This window comes from Rhincodon typus, chromosome 12, assembly GCF_021869965.1.
Source record: "Rhincodon typus isolate 14 chromosome 12, sRhiTyp1.1, whole genome shotgun sequence".
In the NCBI taxonomy this organism is placed as follows: domain Eukaryota; kingdom Metazoa; phylum Chordata; class Chondrichthyes; order Orectolobiformes; family Rhincodontidae; genus Rhincodon; species Rhincodon typus.
This window is the reverse complement of record NC_063343.1, coordinates 14,674,724-14,682,522: the sequence shown is the minus strand read 5'-3', so window position 1 is coordinate 14,682,522 and position 7,799 is coordinate 14,674,724. Positions and strand designations below refer to the sequence as shown.

The 7,799-nt window shown below is 42.6% G+C and overlaps 1 long non-coding RNA gene across 1 annotated transcript; it reads right to left on the bottom strand.

Annotated features, from left to right (window-relative positions):
* Window positions 1-3,370: 3,370 nt before the first annotated feature.
* On the bottom strand, window positions 3,371-5,036 carry LOC109914423. The gene is made up of 3 exons (XR_007263422.1): window positions 4,939-5,036; window positions 4,613-4,635; window positions 3,371-3,456 (listed from the first exon to the last, which is right to left on the bottom strand). It is a non-coding gene; the product is annotated as an uncharacterized LOC109914423 (long non-coding RNA).
* Between the last annotated feature and the right edge of the window lie 2,763 nt (window positions 5,037-7,799).

Below are 7,799 nucleotides of genomic sequence, written 5' to 3'. Positions count from 1 at the left end.
AAGAGTTCAGTGAGGCCATATTTGGAGTATTGTGTGCAGTTCTAATCACCACACCTTTGAATGTGTTGTCTTGGGAGACGGTAAAAAGAGGGTTACCAGGATGTTACCTAAATTAAAGTATATTAGCTGGAAGGAGAAGTTTAGATTGTTTTCACTAGAGCATTGGAGGCTAATGGGTGACCTGATAGAAATATATAAGATGATAAGAGGAATGGATAGGGTGGATAGTTGGAGTCGTGTTCTCAGGGTGGAAATGTCAAATACTAGGGGCCACAGATTTAAGGTGAGAGATGATGGGTAAGAGGCAGAAGAAATTAGTTTTAAATGGCACAGCTTCGTGGTTGGCCAAAGGGGCTGCTCCTGTGCTGTACTGTTCTATGTTCTAATTTCTATTCAACCCCACACCCTGTTCTACTATTTCTGTGAAATCGAATCTGATCTGTTGTCTAACACCATTTACAGCTTTAGCTCCTTGATCCCTTATTCTAATACAACGTAAATCCATTGATTCCACTTTCGAAAGCTATCATTGGAGCAAATTTGCACAACATTTTCAGCAAAGGAGTATTTCCTCATTTCATTCCTAAATAGTCTCATGCTAACTTTAAGACGATGTTTTCTTGTTCTGAACGAGTCTCCCACCTAGAGGAATTTAGATGGACACACGAACACGCAGGGATTAGAGAGATACAGACCACGTGCAGGCCAATGAAATTAGTTTACAATGGCATCATGGTCGGAAGAGGGAAAAACAGCAGTAAAAAAAGAACTCATATATGGAAATGAACATAGGGGCTGCATTGGAGTTTGATTTTGAAGTTTACAAGGCAGGTTTCGGGGCAGCATGGTGGCTCACAGCACCAGGGACCCATGTTCAATTCCACCCTTGGGCAACTGTCTGTGTGGAGTTTGCACATTCTTCTGGGTTTCCTCCCACAGTCCAAAGATGTGCAGGTTAGGCAGATTGGCCATGCTAAATTGTCCATAGTGTTCAGGGATGTGCAGATTAGGTAGGTTGTAAGGGGATGGGTCTGGGTGGGATGCTCCAAGGGTCAGTGTGGACTTGTTGGGCCAAAGGGCCTGTTTCCACACTGTAGGGATTCTGTGATAGGTTGGACCAGTCATTCACCAGTTTTACTAGTTTTTTCTGTCTGGGTTACCTTGCTCACCTGAAAGGGAATAATTCCTTTATATTGACAAGAATAGATTGTTTAAACTTCTCAAACAGATTAGTGATCACTTTCAAATTCAAAGGAATACAAACAAAGTTTATGAAATTTGCTCTCCAAATGAAACATGCTAAACCCCATTATTGTGAAGAGGAATATATGCTGCACCTCATTTAGGCCCAATATATACTTCACAAACTGAGGTATCTGGAACTGGACACAATGCTCTAAGTGTAATCTGACCAGGCTCCATGAAACTGGAGTATCAGTTTTCTCAGCTTGGGAATCTATCCACTTTGAGATAAAAGATAACATTTCAGTGCTAGCTTAGATTGCTTTTTGCATATTAGCTTGAAGATCCTGTGTCACTTTGTTCCCCACAGTCTGCAGCCAAACAGAAATACTCCACCTGTTGAAATCTAAAACAAAGAGTTCTGATGAAAAATCACTGGCTTAAAATAATTTGTTTATTTTATTAATAATACTTTATCGCAATTATACAATATCTTGTTCTCTCATTCAAGTCATTTATAAATAAAGTAATGAAATGAAGCCCAGTACAGATCTAGAGGGTATATCTTGAATGCCAAGCCAATGCAAGTACCAGTTACCATTTATCCCCACACTCTATCTCCAAGCTCATTTCCAAACAATTAAAAATTCTACCTCTAATGCATAGGTTCTACATTTTTTGAAAGTGTTTTGTGCAGCCACCTTTTTGAATTTTGTTCAGAAGCCCAAATAAATCAACAACTCTGTCACTCACAGTGATTTCTTCAAAACTTTCAACTAATAGACATGACCTACTTTGCAGAAGACATAAGGATTCTCTCTCTGATAAGTTTATTAAGTGGTCAGTCACTCAATCTTTAATGACATGACAATTTATAATGATTGGCAGACATATCAACACAGATTACCCAGAAAGGAATCTCAGCAATCAGGATTAATTTACCAGTTTTAAGGATTTGTCGTAACAACAAAATGCTGGAAACACGGGTTCGGTGAATGTGGTTTGAATTGTGTGTAAGTGTCTCAGTGAGTCAGTGACCTGGTGAAATGACAACTTCCCAACCTCATAGTCCAATTGGACTTGGATCCTGCTTGTAGATGGGATCAATAGGAGATCAGTGCATTCATCATCATGCCAGATGGTGACTGAATCACTGGTAAGATATAAACACCAAGAATTACTGCTTTCCCCAAACCAAGAGTACTGTCCGACCCTATCAATACTCCCATACACAATCCCCATTCCCCATTCCTTCCCATCACTTTCTCTTTCCCAGGAATGGGATCCTGAGGAGAAGCTCTGGGAGGAAAGAATTTGATAATAATCTTCAAATCTTTCTGGGTGAGATGGATACAGCTGTTGCTGTTCAGCAAGGGTTACTGATCTCCGATCATCAGACAGAACCAAATAGCAGTTTGCTGTCTTTGGATCCAGGCTCAATGAACTTTTTCCTAGAGAGAAGAGAAGAGATTGGTCAGACAGAGTTATTCCACCCAGATCAATGAGTGACAGCTGTAGCGTGGGATTTCAATATCTTGTAGACACTGGGAGCCCCATATTACCTCTTAGACTGGAATCTTCCCATTTAAATAAATGGCCTTCAGTCAGAATTCCTGTTAAAGAGTAATGTGTGGTCCCAGTCTGTACATCAGTGTGAACATTGTGAACACCTCCTGTACACCGTGGGTATGAGAGGACACAGAGCCTGTAGGCAGTGGCTGTTATATGAAATGGATGCTGTACACAGTGTGAAGGGTAAGTAGAGTCAACAGACAATGCATGTTATAAAACTTGCTAGGGTATTATGCATGGAACAACATACTGTTGGAGCCCTCAGAGACGGTGAGAACAATGAAAATGCTGAGACTGAGAGGTGGATATACAGGTGGACAGAGTGCAAATCCCAGGTGAAATGGTGAGTTCCAGCAGAAGTTGCACTGTGTATTAGGAAGAATTGATGGAGGAAATGGCATAGTGAATTCTGTTGCTACTGAGTTTGGAGAATGAAGGTGAATCTCAGGCCCCTGATTCACATATACAGGGAGCTGATATTAAGTTCAAGGATATTCCCAGCTGTCTGAACACAACTAGCCTGATCTGCTCTCATTCCTTGGGTTGGAGAAAAGCTGCACATTCTTACCGTTGATACCCAAAATGTCTGTGTGGTACTTTTCCCATCCATTCAATTCCTTCTGGAGGTGTTGAGATATATTGGACATATTCAGGGTAATCATTGGAACATCTGGCTATGTGACTTTCTGAGTCGTAGTCACTCTGGAATTGAAGAGGAGAGAATGGTTTGATAAGTGGGACATTTCAGATCAGAAGCCCAAAGGGAACAAGTGATCAGTGCAATGACCTGCACCCCCGCCACCCTTCTAGTGCTTGTACTGACACCCCACAGAAACACATCCAGAAAATGTCTCAATCCTGGGATTTACACTCTCCCTGGGTTCACACTGGGCTTTACAGTCCCAGTGGGATCCTGGTTTGCTATCACTTCAGATCAGTTTGTGATTTACAAATCTACCTGTGTTCAGACTCATTGCACTTCCCCGGAGCTTCATTTTTCCATTATACAGAATGATTATCTCAAGGGTCTCCAATGTGCACTCACAAACCCTAGCTCTTCGCTGATCATAGGCTGGAGGACCTGACAGGCCAAGTTCAGCACCAAAGATTAGCTCCTTTTAGCACTCCTTGTGGGCCAGGAGGAACAAGAGACTCCTAGGCCTCACAAGGAAGCCTTCATCCACCCTGAGTCTTTAACATTCAGCCTTCATTTCCCTACCACAACCTCTTCATAGGGCCTCTGGAGTTTCTGTTTCTCTCTCTGAGTGACAGAGACACACCTATGGGTTCCCCACTATCCCCTGTCACTTGTTTCACTCTCATCCACTGGCCAAGTGACACTCACCAGCTGAGGAACAGGAATCTGATGAAGATGATTTAAATGTGGCTTAGGCATACCAATCAACAGGGCTTCTATGTCCCAGCCTTACTGCAATCTTCTCACACCCTCAGATTGTGATCTGGGTGAGGGATGGACTCAGTGACTGGCAGATAGAGTTTATCGCAAGGACTGAAAAATAATGGCTTTAATTATCTGAATATCTAACTGAAGGAAATGTCAGCTCCTTCAATCCTGGATGTGCAAAAAATCCAAGACAATGGAGGGTGAAGAAAGGTGGTGGTGAGGTCAAGCTGGGTGTTGTCAATTTACGTACATAATGTCCCATTTCCCACCCATATTGGCTGTCTGAGCCAATAACCCATTGAATTACAGTGAAATATCACTCAGTGTTCCTATAGTGTGAAAGTACTGTATCTGGGAAGGGTTCCAAGTTGTGATTCTACTTTCCCTCTGCTCCCAGATACGTGGGAAGGCTCCCTATCAGCAGTAGCTACTGTATGACTGAGAGGAACTTACCTGGAAAGAAGCTGCCTCGAGTTCTGTGAATAAAGAAAGGAGATAAATTCAATTAACAAACAAACCAACACACAATGAAACCAAACAGTGAATTTGGAATTGAGGGAAAGTGTTCAGCTTGAAACAGGAGGTGGGACTAGTCACAGCAATGAACAATCCCACATTTCACTGCACTCCGACATGGGATAGTACCAAAAATCTGAGGGCAGAACTCAGGGAGAATCAACAATCTGAGGGCAGGACTCAAGGAGCATCAATAATCTTTAAAACAATTTACCGTCTTATCAGACTCACAGAAACCCAGCCTGTTTATATTAAAGATGTACCTGAATAAAGGAGAGAGGGTCTCTCTGTAACAGACTCTGGGTTTCTCCATCCATTAATGCAATCTGTTCGATCCTCTTGTTTAATGCCTCAGAACAGCTTCTAATCTGAGAGACAGCTTGGTCTCCCTCCTCATCGATCACTTTCAGGGTGGATTCTTCATTTTCCAGCTTTCTACTCCATTCAGAGAAGCTCCTTGTTGCCTTTCCTTTCATCGCATTGATTTGTGTCTGAAACCCAAACTAACTCTCATTTCAAACAGCCCTTTCTCACAGCATACGGCACATTCCAGGGACAGGACACTTTGTTTCAATCACTGCCCCATCACCATTACAGATAGACAAGCAGTGGGGTGTGTCCATTGGAAGGGGAAATAGGCTTACCTTGAGTCTAAAACAAAGTGCACTGTAGTTAGACTGGGGACGGAACTGGCACCATAGTCTATTCATATCTGGAGCGATAGCTGCAGTTTTGGTGCCCACACCTGGTGAAGAAGATTGAGATTCTGGGGTGGATGGTGACTAGAAAGAAACAGAGTCTGACAAATTTTGGCTCGGGATCAGTTCCAAGCGATTGAGAGAATGTCATACTTAGAATGAGATGAAGGAGATGTTTAAAATGATGGCAGGATTATTGGACTCGTTCTTTGGGTAAGGTATTTGCGAAGAACCAAGATGGTCAGACTAAAAGGCTTGTGGATAAAATCCATAGACACAGAGTTAGATTAGACATCAGGCCTTCGATTTCTGGAACAGAAAACAGAGAAACCCCTTCTAAATAAAGTCCCACTTTTCCCTACCTTTATTTCAGCTTCTGATATCTCTAAGTCTTGCTGTTTGATGGAACAATTCTGCTGGACTCCCTGAAGCTTCTTGATTTCTTTCTCCAATTCTTCCTGGAAAGACACATGAAAAATCATTCCAAAATCAGAAATTGCTGGAAAATCTCAGTAGGTCTGGCAGCATATGTGGAGAGAAATCAGAGTTAACGATTAGGGTCCAGTGACCTGACTTTGGAAGTATTTTTTTTGGAAAGGAGTCAGAAGCGGGCCCTGTAGGGTTGGGAGACTATGAGCTTGGAGACAGTGAAGGGGAGACCACCAAATAAGATTAATGATAACTGTTGACACCCTTGTCAGCAGGCTAAATTACAAAGTCAGGATTGGATTTGAGAGCGTGGAGTGCAGTCAGTTTAGAGAGAGATAGATTGGAATGGGGTAGGGGGGGCAGAGAAATTGAGATGATCAATATCACATCGACAGTTCTCAATGAACAGGTCAAGTGCAGGAAAAAGACCAGAGGGAGGGGGTCCAGGTGAAGGAAGAGTGTTGGAGCTGGGTGAAGGGGTCTGTTGGACAGGGAGAGGTCGGTGTCGAAAGAAAAGGTCATGGAGTCTAAGGCCCAAAATTCGTTAAGGTGGCAATGCAGAGGGATAAAACTAAGAACTTTGCTGAGTACAATCCATTCCGCATCAGAAAGCAGAAGGTCAGAAGGGATAGTGAATAAACAACAAGAGAAAGGGTTGGGAGAGGGAATGGAGTCAGAGGGAAGGGGAGGATAGGAAGGTTCCAGATGGGTGTGGATATCTCTGTGTTGCTGCATTTTGTGTTTCTTAATGCCTGAAAGAAAAAAATGTTTTGCGTTAGCATGTCGAATAAGCCAGAGGATGAAATGGAACTGGGTGTTACAGCAGCTCTGACCCGGCATGAGGTGGTGCTGATGGAGAGGTAGGTCGAGAGTGTGCATATAGAAAAACATGGCACTGATTGTGGATCTCAGGATGAGGTGAGGACAGCTATTTGTGGAACACTGCACATCATGGTGATATCTGGGTGGATTCAAAACATGAAGGATGAAACTTAAGTTGGAATCCACATGGGTGAGTCTGAGCCAGAGTCACTGAGGAATGTAATGTAGCTGTGGAAATGAGTTTTGGCAAATACCTTTAGGCTGTTATTCCAAAAGATTCAAATTGTGGTTTGCCAGAAAATGAACCAGCCACAGAAATACAGTGGCTTCAAGAGAAGGTCAGAGACTATAAAAACTCACCCATGACTCTCCAGAGCCTGTCCACCATCTATAAGGCACAAGTCAGGAGTGTGATGGAATACTCACAATTTCCCTGGATGGGTGCAGCTCCAACAACACTCAAGAAGCTTGCCACCATCCAGGACAAAGTAGCCCGCTTAAATGGCACCACATCCACAAACATCCACTCCCTCCACCATTAATGGTCACTAGCAGCAGTGTGTACTATCTACAAGATGCACTGCAGAAAATCACCAAAGATCCTTAGTCAACACCTTCCAAACCCACGTATTCAATATTATATTGTTCCAAAATATTTTAGGAACTATACTGCCATGTGTACATTTGTGCACAGAGTACAACATTACACAATACTGCACTACATCACACTGGATGATTCCACAGCATATGGTGCAATCTTAAAAGTTACCCTCAAAGTCTTTGTTGCAGAAAGAGGGATTATTTCAAACTCCTGGGACTTACAAGACACAGCACATGTATTTAATATTTGAAATAGTGTCACTTACCTTAATCACAGCTTGTGCCTGATCCAGGCTCAGTAAAGTGTGGGATTTATGTTTCCCTATAATTGTACAGGAAACACACACGCACTCTGCATCTCCTTTACAATAGTACGGTAGCAGTTTCAGATGATCAGGGCAGTGTCTCTCTGTAACTTTAGCCACAGGCTCAATGAGTGTATGATCTTTGTAGGTCTCTTTCAGTAAATGTGGTTTTAAATGTTGAGAGCAAAAAGATGTTTCACATTTCAGGGATAGTAGGAACTGCAGATGCTGGAGAATCTGAGATAACAAAGTGTAGAGCTGGATGAACAC